Raw genomic sequence first — 13,291 nt, forward strand, 5'->3', positions numbered from 1 at the left:
ATCATTTCTTGGTCCTAAAAAACTGCTTTTATTTCTGCCATGGAAAAAGAAAATGTTTTTTTTGACCAAAACATTCAACGTTGCCTTTAAACAAATTTAAGTGACTCCAAATGGCAAAATACTCTTTTTCACTAAGTTTTCATATCCTGGAGCAGAAACAACAATAATAATTACTAGTGATTGAACTAGGCGCTGCCAGAAATTCGAATGTATTATTTCCTTACTCTTCACAACAATCTCATAAGGTAGGCTTTACTATCTCCCTTTTACAGATGAATACACTCAGGCTCAAAGGGGTTAAATGTGCTCTGAGCCCTATACCTAAAAAATGATAGGTTCAGTATTCAAATCCTGGCTTCTGTGAGTTTACACAACTTCTCCTGGAAATGGGATTCCTATCTTGTGATGAGAGAAATCACACTGCTTTCAGTTTTGCCTTCATGGTCCAAATCTGTATTATCTATCACTTATTTGCCAAGGGTGACTATTTAAAAATAATGACCAGCTCTGATATTTGGACTTCACCCTAAAAATGGCCATATTAGGTGGTCATGCCATGTCGTTGACTTTGGGTGACCATTTTCCCCCACTCAAATTTCTTTCTTACTTTGTGTGGCCTCATACATTATATTTCAGAGACTGGTTCTATCCCATTCATTTTTTTCTCTCTTGTTCAAGTTTTCTAACTTGCCATCAATAAAAGCTATCACAGATGTATATTCATGAAAAGTTGCATGCGCATTGGATTATAAATGTAATGAATTTTTAAGTAAACTTTTTACTCGAGTATGACATACTTATTGTAAAAGACGCAAGTCATAAGTTTACAGCTCAGTGAATTTTCACAAAATGAACATACTCATAAAACCAGCACCCAGCCTGAAAAATAAAACATGACCAGTATAGCTAATGAGATTTTGAATGCTGAAGGGAATATTACTATTTAAAAGTTTCTGTAAATATTCTTTTCGTAAGGGTAAGAATTCATTTGAAGTGTGTTTCATTATCCTCCACTTTATGTTTTATGTATTCTGCTTTTCTTACCTTGTGTTTTCTTAAACCCATGATGCATTTAAATTGAACCTGTGCAGAAAAACAAGCCCCAAGATATGAATTCCTTCTCCCTTCTCCCACCACCGACTCCACCCAGCTGGGTCCAAACCCAGCACCATACAATCCTTGGACTTCCCTTTTCTTGATTCTGAAATTTAAAACTGTCTTTCTACAGTGAATAAAGACATTTCTGTTTTGAATTTTAAAAGTTAACTTGTCATCAAGAAATAATGCCTCTATGATGTCTTTTTCTTTTTGCTCACCAATGGGTCCTGGTTCATATTCATGAGAAAAGAAAGCTCCCAGTAAAAGCCTGCTGATTTTGTTCTCCGGTATGTCAATATATGGGACATTTATTCCTGAATGTGGGATGCTAAACATAGCACACAACTGTTTTACTTTGTCTCCATCCTTTATCGTTAGCTTTCATATCAGTAGTGGAAGAAATGCTGCTATCCCATACACAGAGCAAGCATCGGTTCTGTTAAAGAATGAGAGGGAGGCCTTGGCACCAATGGGGGAAAAAAAGAAGCGCTCACGTTTCTGCTTGCCAGGCTCCACACGAGCAGGGAGTCTGTTGTGTTTCAGTGACGAGTCTCATAGGCTGTTACAGATGGTTCAGGGTGATGCTTCAATGATGTGAAAAAAAATACTGATGGAGCTGAGATCAAAGATTACTATAACAAGGAGATTGGGATTGAGTAGATGTGTCTGAGTGAAATATTTTAAGACAAAACCTGCCCCCAAGTTCTAATTGTACCCTTTAGTGTTCGATGGTCTAGGAGGAAGAATCATTGTCTCGTACCAAATGCTTTTGCTTTTTTTATTAGACCGTTTTTAGTCTTGTAGGTAGACTGTGACACTACGGTATCTCCCAAACGTAGTCTGCATTAGAATTTCCTGAAGACCATGACAAAAATACAGGTGGCCAGACCCGTCCACCTGCTAATCAAGAATATATGAACTTGCAGCTCAAGCATCTGTGTTTTTTAAAAACTCCACTGTTGATTTTCATGCTCTCGGATGTTTGCTAACTGCTCCAATATGGGGTCATCCATCCACACATAATTATTGTGGGAAAGTAAATTATAGAATTGTTGAAGTTTAGGACCAAAAATAAACTTAAGATATTGCTTTTCATGGCAAGAGCCTGTGGGCCAGGAGATACGTGAATTGGGACCTGCCACACAGTGATGAGAGCATAAGCCCGAGCTAGGAGAGATTTCATTTCCAGCACAGGGCTCACTGCATCATACCATACCCATCCCTATCTAAAATCTTATTACACTGTGTTTAGAGCTATCTTTTATTTCCACTACATTTATGTTATACACAAAAGAACATTTTAGAAAATAAAGTCTTAAAGGAAAAGAGTTAATATTTTAGTTTATTTTCTTTGTCTTTTGTAAAACACAATACATAAACTATTTTTTACATAGTTATCATAATTTATATATAATTTTGTGTCCTCCTTAGAATTTTTTTTTTAGCTATACTAGGTAAGCTTTGGTTTTACTGTAACAATAAGCTCTTGCTGAAAGTAGTTTCATGTTGAAACCAAGTTTATCAATGTTGTAAAAGCTGCCAGTGGTTGCTAAGAGAAACTGATACTTTGTTCCCATAGGAACTGTTGTTTTATAATGAGAAATATAGACTCTCTAGCTTCAAGGGATAAAAACCTAAGTCTTGGATGGGAAGTATTTCACTCTTCCTGGGAAAATGTGAAAATTATTATTCTTTGGTTGTAAAAGGATGATCATATATTTGCAGTCTCCAAATGAGTGAGATATTCTAGATGGCTATTTCATTTCTCTTTCTGCTTCCACTGTCTTGATAATGATGCACGGAAGGAGAGCCAGAGAAATTAAACTAACTGCTAGAAGGGTACCCTTAGCACAGAGAAGATGATAGGAAACACAAACCTACATCTGCCATGTGATAATATCTATGCTGTAGATATTACAGACTATAACATAGGTTTAATAGTCAACTCAACACTATGTACTTTTGACCAGGAGCCGTTGTAACCGAGAAATTAGGATTTAAGGATATTTAAGGATGATTTTGATTACAGGATATACAGTTATTTCTTTTGTTTTCTGGTATTTTGCAGTAGACGGAGGGAATTACTTGAAATCTTTAAATTGTAGTCCAGCTGCCTTGATCTCTAATAATGATTGTACAGCCTTTATCTTTTGCCCCTGTGATTATAAAAACCTTGTGACTAACCTTTATTTGCACCCATTTATTCAGTTTTTCAACTTTAGAGCCTTGTGATCACTAAAGACAACTCCTAATGTTTATTAACAAAGGGTCTTGGGTCAGCCCAGAACTAACTCACCCCTAGTCCAAAGTTTTCTTAATAACTGAGACTGGATCTAACCAAAATGGGTCCTTCTGACATGTGCAGTAGCTTAGATTTTAACCTACAAGTCACCTATACCTCACTATAATACTAAAAATCATCCCCATCATCATATCAAGGCTACCATTTTTTTATATACATTCTATAACTAAGCATGCAATCAATCTGCCCATGCTCAATAATTAGATCACATCTGATTACATCATCTGGGGCTATTGTGCTCATTCTCCTAAAACCTGCCCATCTTTTGATGCTATAAACCTATCAAAATTACTTCAGTTCAGGGAGACAGATTTTGGGCTGCTAGGCCATCTGCTCTCCTGCCACGGCCTAGTAATAACCTCTTTCTCTCTTTGAAACTCCAGTGTCTCAGGAATTGGTCATTTGAGCATATTGGGTAAAAGAATCCACCACCTTTGTCTGGAAACACTGTGTGAGTGTCTAAGAACAAAGAGATGAGGAGATGTGTCCTTCCCTTGAGGAGTCAGTTGGGGAGACACACATGTGAACATTACCATCTGAGAATTATGGTAAAGGAGCTCATGGAGGAGCACTGTAAGACTAAAGAGAGGGAATTCTGTCCGAGAGGCAAGATGGTGGTTGGAGAAGACTTCTCAGGGGGCATTGAATTGAAGAATGAAGAATGAATAGTGATCAAAGAGAAAGAAATTCCTTGCAAATGGATCAGAATATGGAAAGGCACAAAAGCTTTCCTGCTTTAAGAATAGTTTGCTCTTTTAAAAGCAGTATCTCTTCTAAGTCACCATGTGGTGGAAAATCTAACCCTGGATGGTGAATCCATTCCTCCTTGGACTGATGACCTAGGGTATGTTCTAAGGGCAGGCAGCCTATCCATTTAGCCTCTGCTGGTTCCTCTAAGAGCACTCTCCAAGAACGAGGGCTTTGGAATAGGTTATTTTTCACCTTCCTGTCTGCTGTTCCTTTCCAATCATTGCTACTTTCGCCCAGATTAAATGACTTGGTTTTTAAAATTCCTTAATTTAGGATTGATTTTCCTGCTGAGTAGTTTTCTCCCGACAATTTGTAGACTTTCTCCTTCATGGAGTTAGTATTTCCTTTGCCTGATTTCTCAGCCCAGGACCTCATTGTGACTGTGGGGACTGGACCATCCAAGTGTACGAATTAGGCCCCAAATGCTGACCAGATAGTCCCTAAGAGGAAACGTGTCCTCTTGAGTATCCAACCATAAGTGCCCTTTGAGACCACAGCTACTCTGAGTATGTACTCTAATTTTAAAACTTTGTCAGCATGACAAGTAAACATATTGTAACACATTCTCTCCCCACCCATATCCCTCAGGTCATACTACTTCAGATAAGTCAGGAAGAGTTCCCATTGCCAAGATCTGCATCTCTTTGCCTGGGGACTGAACAATGCACAATGACAGGCTCCTTTGCCCAGAGATTTAGCACCTTTCCCCACCAGTCTTCAACCAGTGAGTGACACAAGTTGTTGTGTAAATACCCCATCCCCTAGTGGGATCATTCTGAGATACTCCAACCAGTGATAGTCAAAGTGATGAACAGTTCTGGGATGGGCACTATTCTACATTGCTCATGGGCAGCGGAATTGGCTGCCTTACCTTCTCACTCTGACTTCTTTGCCCCTCTACTGGGGTTCCCTGAACATAATAAAAAACTACTTGAACTCAAAATCATCGTTGCTGGGAGTGCTGTCAGCAGACAGCCCTCAGCTGGCAGTCCCACTGCAGGAGTTGCTTTGGCTGAAGAAAGCTGCTTTCCCCAAGGTCACACCTCCTTCCTAGAGTGGCCCCCATTCAATAAGAGATCCAAATGGGAGTAGAAAGACCCAGCCTCCCAACTCAACTCAGCTCTAAAGGGTCAGTTCATCTTCAGAACTCCCTTCCAGGTCAGGGGAGGTATTCCATGGAGACTATACCATGGCTTAACTTCTCTGCTCAATCTTACTTTTTTCCCTTTCTCAGGTGTTGATCACAGAAGCCCCTCCTAATAAATGTCCTGCACCATAATCTTGATCTCAGTGTTTGTTTCCCTTGAAATCCAATCTGCTACAGTGTCTATTGGGCACCTACTACATGTTAGACCCTGTTCTAGGGGCAGAGGAATACAGTGGAAAGCAAGTCAGATAAGCCTTCCGCCCTCTGCATTAGTAGGAAATAATTCACCTTCTAAAACAAAGGGCAGCAAACTTTTTCTGTAAAAGGCCAAATGGGAAATATTTTAGGTTTTGTTTTCGTTGCCTAGGCTGCTCAAGCAATGTTCTAGTTTGCTAGCTGCTGGAATGCAATATACCAGAAACGGAATGACTTTTAAAAGGGGTGATTTAATGAGTTGCTAGTTTACAGTTCTAAGGCCGAGAAAATGTCCCCATTACAACAAGTCCATAGAAATGTCCAGTCAAAGGCATCTGGGGAAAGATACCTTGGTTCAAGAAGGCCGATGAAGTTCAGGGTTTCTCTCTCATCTGGAAAGGCACATGGCGAATGCAGTCAGGGCTTCTCTCTCGGCTGGAAGGGCACATGGCAGACACGGCATCATCTACTAGCTTACTCTCCTGGCTTCTGGTTTCATGAAGCTCCCCGGGAGGCATTTCCCTTCTTCATCTCCAAAGGTCGCTGGCTGGTGGACTCTCTGCTTTGTAGTGTTGCAGCATTCTCTGCCCTCTCTGAGTCTCTCATTCTCCAAAATGTTTCCTCTTTTATAGGACTTCAGAAACTAATCAAGACCCACTCAGATGGGTGGAGACATGTCATCCCCTAATCCAGTTTAACAACCGTTCTTAACTAAATCTCATCAACCAGGGAGATGATCCCATCACAGTCCCAAATACACAGCATTGAATAGAGACTATTCTACCTTTAAGAAATGGGATCCATATTAAAACATGGCTTTTCTTAGGGGGCATACTTCCCTTCAAACCAGCACATTCCACCCTCTGGCCCCTAAAAAAGACATGTTTTTCCCATATACAAAATACATTAATTTCATAACAATATCAGATATCCTTAAACCTTTCAGTAGCAATACAAAGTATCAAATTAGAGACAGTATGAAATCTCATCAAATCAGTTACAGGCGTGGTCTATCCTAAGGCAAAATTCTCTCCATTTGCTCTAGACCTTTAAAAACTCATAACAAGTTATTTGCTGCCAACATACAAAGAAGGAACATTCACAGGATACACAGACACATTTCCATAGGGAGGAAGGAACACAGGGGTCACTGGACCCATACAGTTTCGAAAACCCGCAGGGCAAAGTCCATTAGATTTCAAAGTCTGAGACTCATTTATCCTCAGGGCTTTAGAAAGTGGCAGTCCCACCCTTTCCAAATGCCTACGCCTGCCTCTCTCTGAATGCAACCTTGGGGGATATTGGGGAGACCACCTTTCTCTCAGCTCCACCCTCTCCAAGCATTGGGGCCACACCCGGGCTCTCTGCCATCTCCGGGGCACACGCTCAACCCCTCCATGTGGTGGCAGCCAGGCTCTCCCCCAACCCCAAGAAACGTGCTTCACCCTCTCCAAGGCCTGAGGCGGCATGACTCTTCCACTGCAATGGGGTGGAAGGCCCATTCTCTGCCTTTGGGGCAAACTCACCCTCTCCATGGGCTTGGGTGGGTCCACTCTCCTGGCCCGAGGCTTCCTGACTTCAGACCTCAGCCTCCACGGTTTTGCCTCTGAAGTTATTTTTCCTCCAATGTGTCCCTTCTCTGAACCCCTCAGTCCAGACTGGCAGCAGCTCTGTTTATACAGGTCCCACAGCACTCTCGTTGGCTTTCTATGCAGTAGTCTTGGATCATGCCCATCAGACATAAGGAGTTTCCACAAATCTTTCCTGGATAACTCCGTGTCCGATCCTGACTTTCTCTGAAATGGTTGGCTGGTGCCACATTTGGTTAAATCCACACTATACTCTGTAGTCTCCCTTTCTATAGGCCCAGAATTTTCCAGGACCTTAACTTCTGGTTTCTTTTTACTCAAGAGTTCAGTTTTCAGCTTATCTCTTTCCTGTCGCATTTCACTATAAGCTGCAAGGAGAAACCAGACTGCACTTTCGACATTTAATTTGGAGATCTCTTCTGCTAAATATCCAAGTTCATGGCATTTAAAATCTGCCTTCCAGCCAAAACTACCAGTCAATTTTGCCAGATTATCTGCCATTTTAAAACAAGGATCGCCTTCCTTCCAGTCTACAATAACACGGGCCTCATTTCTGTCTAAGGCCTCATCAGAAGTGTCTTTAGAGTCCACATTTCTACCAACAGTTTCTTCAAAGCATTCTAGGCCTTCTCTATCAAGCTTCTCACAACTCTTCCAAAATCTTTCCTTTATCCATTTAAAAAGTCGTTCCAACATGTTTGGTATTTGCAAACTGCAACAGCAGCACCCCACTCTCCGGCACCAAAATCTGTTCTAGTTTGCTAGCTGCTGGAATGCAATATACCAGAAACGGAATGACTTTTAAAAGGGGTGATTTAATGAGTTGCTAGTTTACAGTTCTAAGGCCGAGAAAATGTCCCCATTACAACAAGTCCATAGAAATGTCCAGTCAAAGGCATCTGGGGAAAGATACCTTGGTTCAAGAAGGCCGATGAAGTTCAGGGTTTCTCTCTCATCTGGAAAGGCACATGGCGAATGCAGTCAGGGCTTCTCTCTCGGCTGGAAGGGCACATGGCAGACACGGCATCATCTACTAGCTTACTCTCCTGGCTTCTGGTTTCATGAAGCTCCCCGGGAGGCATTTCCCTTCTTCATCTCCAAAGGTCGCTGGCTGGTGGACTCTCTGCTTTGTAGTGTTGCAGCATTCTCTGCCCTCTCTGAGTCTCTCATTCTCCAAAATGTTTCCTCTTTTATAGGACTTAAGAAACTAATCAAGACCCACTCAGATGGGTGGAGACATGTCATCCCCTAATCCAGTTTAACAACCGTTCTTAACTAAATCTCATCAACCAGGGAGATGATCCCATCACAGTCCCAAATACACAGCATTGAATAGAGACTATTCTACCTTTAAGAAATGGGATCCATATTAAAACATGGCTTTTCTTAGGGGGCATACTTCCCTTCAAACCAGCACAAGCAAATACCATGAAATTCATTGGCTTAAATGATGGGTATTCATTAGCTTATAGTTTTAAGTCTGGGAAAATGTCCAAATCAAGTCACCATCACAGCAACTTTCTACCCAAGACTGGAGTTCTGGGGCTGGCAGCTAGCTACCTTTGTTTTTTTATCTCATCACATGGTAAGACACATGGTGGCATCTCCTGGTCTCTTCCTTCTCTTCCAGGTTCAGTTTCTGCTTCTTGCGTCCTGTGGCTTTCTCTCTCTCTCACTGTCTCAATTTCATTATTTTATAAAGGATTTCAGTACTAGGATTAAAATCCATTCTGAATGAGGTGGGTCACATCTTGACTGAAGTAGCTTCATCAAAATATCCAATTCACAATGGGTCTACACCCTCAAGAATAGATTAAATTTAAGAATATGTTTTTCTGGGGTACATATTGCTTCAAAACACTGCAGTGGACCATTTGATCTCTGTTGCAACTACTCAACTCTACTATTGTACTGTGAAAGCAGCTTTAGAAAAAAGTGAATGAATGGGCATGGCTGTGCCTAACAAAACTTTATTTACAAAAATAAGAGGCAGGAGGGGGTGGGCCACCTGGCTCAGTGGCAGAGTTGCAGAGTTCTTGCCTGCCATGTGGGAGACCCGGGTTCAATTCCTGGTGCCTGCCCATGTAAAAATAAATAAATAAATAAGAGGCAGGAGAGATTGGGCCCATGGGCCATAATTTGCTGACCTTTGTTCTAGAAGGAAGGAAACAAGAAATAGTTAAAGAAGAGAAAATCAGATAGTGAAAAGTGCCATAAATTATGTAGATGTGATAAAGGATCACTATTATTTATTTTTAAATTTATAATTTTTTTATAAGTAATAAGTAATTCATAAACCAAAAGGATTGAAAAAGTATTCATTGACAAAGATATATCTTGGTTCACTTTGACTTCCAATATGTAACTTTTTTTTATTCCTTTGTATATGTTTTGAGGGTTTCTTAATGCAACAATAAGCAACTATAACATATATTCTTACCTCTCCCTCCCCACTTTTATACAAAGGTTAACATACAATATATCCTGTTCTCCATTTCACTGTTATTTACTTAATAATATGCCCTGGAAATCTCTTGGGCTGTTTCCAAACTTCAACTGTTACAAATAATGCTGCAGTGAGTAACCTTGTGCATGCTTCATTTCATAAGTAGGCAGGTGTATTTTCTGTAGGATACATTTCCAGAAATGAGATTGCAGGGTCAAAGCAAGTACTTTTAATAGAGATTGCTCTGTTGTCATCCACAGGGCTTATTCCATTCTTCAGTCCCACCCAGCAAAAGTGATTTCTTCCCCACAGCCCTGCAAGCCATTATATTATGGATATATATTTTTTTTTTTTGCCAATTTGACAAGTGAGAAATGTGATCCATCATTGGCTTTAATTTCAATTTCTCTTAATATGAGGGCTGTGCATCTTTTCATGTGTTTAAGGACCATTCATATTTCCTTTTCTGTAAATTATCTATTTGTGTCCTTTGTTCAGTTGGACTTTTCTGAACAAGGCTTTTTGAACTCTAGAAAAATTGGCCCTTTGTGATATAGGGTGCAAACATATTTTCTTAGTTTATCCTTTGTCATGTGCACTTACGTTGCTTTTGTGTTTTTATGTAGTGTATTTGTCAGTTTTTCCTTTTATGGCTTGTTGATTTTAAGCCACAGCTAGAGAGTTCTTTGAGGAGCTCTGTGCCCAAAGGCACATGCCCACTCCTCCCATGAGCATTGGGGAAACTTGTGGAAGAAGTGCTAAGCACACTGAGGTAGTCCCTGGGGAAATCAGAGTGTACAGAGCTGAACCCAAATGAGAAAGAGAAATAAAAATGGATTTTAAGCTGATATAAACATTTAAAGTGAGGTAAAACAAATGATACCAGAGAATTACACACAATGACAGTAATTATGCTGATTCTGGACTTAAGAAGTATAACCTCTCTGGGGAAAAAATGTTATAGTTTGTCATAATTCCTCCATCCAAACTAAGGATGCATATATCTAAGTTTTGATAAATACAACTTGGCTATATTTAAAATCTTGCTGTTTCATCTTCATAAATTGAAAAGCAAGTTTGCTTATACCGGTGGCCTTTTATGGTACTTGAATAGTGGTCTGACTACTTTTAGAAATGAATAATGGATCAAAAGTACACTTTGCAGCTTACATTAGTTACTTTTGTAATGCAAAATAGAAGCATAATAATGTACTATTCAGCATGCTGTAATATGATTTATACATACACTACACAACATAAGTAATTCATTATGCCCTTCACAGTACATTTCCTGGGTACATAAGCTCATGTTTAGCAGTATTGCATCTCATAATCAGGTTGTCTAATGGAGGAGGTCTGGGACCATTGAGTGAGGATTCCACACTCCAGTGGCCCCTGACTCATTCAATGGCCTTAGGCAAATATTCTTCTGGATCTGGGGTTGGGTCCACAGCCCCTTCTTCTGAGCCAGATCCATAAATATCTTTGAAGCCTGGAATTAAACAGGTTTTCACAGTACAGCTATTATTATTCGAGGGCATTTTCCTTCTTGGAAATATTCTTTATGATGGTCATTTACATAAAGCTGCAGTTTGTCTCTGCATTTGTTTGGGAAGGAATCTTCTACTGCTTCATAAACAGCACCTCATCCCATATATGTATTTCTCTATTTGCAAAGTGTGGATTTATTGAAACACATAGATAATGGCCCTTGAAGCTAACTGCCTTTAGAACCAATTTCATTCCATTTTTAGAACAAACATACAGATTTGATTGAACCTTGTGAGTTGGAAGCAGGGGAATGGATCTAAGATCCTTTCAACAATTGTGGAGTATGGGGCAAGACGGAAGCCCACATACAGTAAGTTTAAATATTTAAATGGTATAGATCAAGTTAATGGACCATCAAAAAGAATATGTCCTATCTTCTAATAGTGACCGATAAATCTTCATAATCACCCAGGAGGCCAGGTTTGAGTTTTAGAATTCTCTGAAGGTCCCTAAAAATTTTTAAATGGCATTTCTCTTTCCTTTCTATTCCCTGGTGTACGTATGATAGTGACCAGTATAGGCCCCCTGATCAGAATTTAAGCATACTATTGATGTATGTTTCAAACTCTGCACCTATTTACGATATGCAAAATCATGTTTTCTTTATTTGATAATGCTGATGACTGTCTATGAAAATGGAAATCCATCAGAATAGCTGAAACTTCTAAAATAATGAGATTTCTGCCTGGGATAAATGCTTTGACATAATTTGATTCCTTTGATAATCTTCATTTTGACCTGATCTATTTCAATTCTGCTGGGGACATATTTCTCATCAAACTTCCATTGTAAACTGCAGGATGAGTAAAGTATGCAGGTTTTGCACTGAAACTATTTGCTGACACATAAACCATTATTTTATGCTCAAAGGAATCTTATTGGTCAACTAGATCTAATATGGCAATGATATAATAGAAAAATATATCTCCTTAGAGAATGCACCTTAAGGAGTTTCATTGTATAGATGATATTTTTATTTTTGCTTGAGTATACAATTCTTGTTTGTCAAGACTCCACTTTCTTTGTTAAACTGTAAAATGCATGTTGGGCAAATGCTCCAGGGCAATTTGCATAAAAAGTGATGACAAAGAGCAATTAGTACTTCATTATTATGCAGTGAAATGCTACTTTGCTCAAAAGTGACTGTAGTTTCTAAATCCACCCCCCTCCTTTTATAAATCTCGTGCAGCATTGTTCTAAAAATAGTACTTAAGAAACCCCTGTTTGTAAATCTGGGTCTTTGACTTTCTAGTAGCTGCACGGGGAGGGGGGAAATACAATCACCCAATAAAGTTATTATTCCAGATCTTTATAATGAAAAACAAACATCAGAGTTCTCTTAGATAAGACAGGTCGGATGATTTTAATGTCGCATCAAATTAGATCCATATCTTATTTTACCTCCTGAATTGGGCTTTCAAAGCAGACTCAGATCACACACTGATAGCAATGTCCCCCTCCCCCAACACACACTCTCCCTTACATGCACACTCAGAAACAGGTCATGCCACACACAGCTACACTGCAGAGAACAAACAGTCCCAAGGTATCTCTAGTTAGGAAGACTTGATTTTTGAGTACAGATTTCATTACCATGAGATTCCTTTGGGGCAAAAAAGAATTGCATCAAAGCAGCGGTGTGGGGAGGCAGCCTTTGTAAACGTTCGCCCTGTCACCTGTTTTACCAGGCTCTGCCTGTCTTTAATTTGCTAGGAAATGCTTGTTTATTTTTGGTTTCTCTTGTTGAGCCAACATATTATCTAAAACTTTGCAAGACGAAAATGTGCCTGCACTGTGTGTGATAACCATATAATTGGATACTGACAGGATGAGCAGGAAAACGTGGGAAACTATCAAACCTTGGGAAAATGACCTCATGAAGCTGGAGATGGGACATGGATTAGTAATTTTTGTTGGAAATCCTAAAGCAGGCTGCGGGGGAGGAGGAGGGGCGGAAGCTGTAGCCTGGTAAACACCGCCTAATCTTGGTTATCCTCCTGCCTGACGACCCTCTGTGATCCAAGCCAGATCAATGCAATTCCAGCAACCACATCTCCTGCTGGCAAGGCTCCAAGAAGACTGATTTAAGCCTGGCTTTGTTCACATCCTAAGGGTTCTCTCAATCCTAGGAGGCTGGGTGGGTTCAAGGGCTGTGGAGCATCTGCAATTTTGGCTCAGGGCTCAGGGCTGTGTTCTGTTACTCTGAGGAGGGC

Source organism: Tamandua tetradactyla, chromosome 5 (genome assembly GCF_023851605.1).
Source record: "Tamandua tetradactyla isolate mTamTet1 chromosome 5, mTamTet1.pri, whole genome shotgun sequence".
Lineage (NCBI taxonomy): Eukaryota > Metazoa > Chordata > Mammalia > Pilosa > Myrmecophagidae > Tamandua > Tamandua tetradactyla.